The 1,109-nt window shown below is 37.8% G+C and overlaps 1 long non-coding RNA gene across 1 annotated transcript in view; it reads right to left on the bottom strand.

Annotated features, from left to right (window-relative positions):
- The window catches only part of LOC106012757, a 7,725-nt gene extending 7,533 nt beyond the window's left edge, over positions 1 to 192 (bottom strand). Inside the window, exon 1 of the long non-coding RNA XR_001185133.2 lies at positions 26 to 192. This is a non-coding gene — a long non-coding RNA (uncharacterized LOC106012757). The remainder of the gene's footprint in view (positions 1 to 25) is intronic.
- Between the last annotated feature and the right edge of the window lie 917 nt (positions 193 to 1,109).

Genomic DNA, 1,109 nt, shown 5'->3' with positions numbered 1-1,109 from the left:
ATATATAATATGTATATATACTCACAAACAACTTGAGATGCCGAGCACACACCAGCCCGTCCCCGCCGTTATTCCCCGGCCCACAACACACCAGCACAGCCGCATGGTCCTTCTTCAGGCTCTCGGGAGGGTAGCACTGGGGACAGTAATAGAGTTTTGGTTAGAGTTTTACAGCATTTGCAACACAAATAAGTCATAGAAGAGGGTAGCACTGGACACAGTAATAGAGTTTTGGTTAGAGTTTTAGGGCATTTGCAACACATATAGGTCATTGACACAACACAAATAGGAGATTGACACAACACAAATAGGTCATTTACACAACACAAATAGTTCATTTACACAACACAAAATAGTTCATTTACACAACACAAATAAGTCATTTACACAACACAAATAGGTCATTTACACAACACAAATAGGTCATTTACACAACACAAATAGGTCATTTACGCAACACAAATAGGTCATTTACACAACACAAATAGGTCATTTGACACAACACAAATAGGCCATTTACACAACACAAATAGGTCATTTGTGCAACACAAATACGTCATTTACACAACACAAATAGGTCATTTACACAACACACATAGGTCATTTACACAACACAAATAGGTCATTTACACAACACAGATGGGTCATTAACACGACACAACTAGGTCATTTACACAACACAGATAGATCATTTACACAACACAAATAGGTCATTTACACAACACAAATAGGTCATTTACACAACACAAATAGGTCATTTACACAACACAAATACGTCATTTACACAACATAAATAGGTCATTTGTGCAACACATATAGGTCATATTATACGTCATTGTGTACAACATAAAAGGATCATATACGAGTGTAGCACTGTTTACGGTTAGATAGTTATATAGTTTTGATTATAGTTTTACGGCATTTGCGACACAAGTAGGTCTTATTAGTGCCGGAGATGAGGTGTTACTAGAGAGTTACGTAATTTTAAGAAAAGTTTGCTTTCAGTAAAAGTTTTACGGCACTTGCAACGCCAATAGGTCATATACTTATATGAAAACGAGGTAAACTGAGAGAGGAGGGGGGAGGGGAGAGAGAGAGGGGGGGAGAGA

The sequence above is a fragment of the Aplysia californica genome, unplaced genomic scaffold (assembly GCF_000002075.1).
Source record: "Aplysia californica isolate F4 #8 unplaced genomic scaffold, AplCal3.0 scaffold00486, whole genome shotgun sequence".
NCBI lineage: Eukaryota > Metazoa > Mollusca > Gastropoda > Aplysiida > Aplysiidae > Aplysia > Aplysia californica.
Note: the sequence above shows the minus strand (reverse complement) of the source record. Positions and strands in the feature narration are given on the sequence as shown.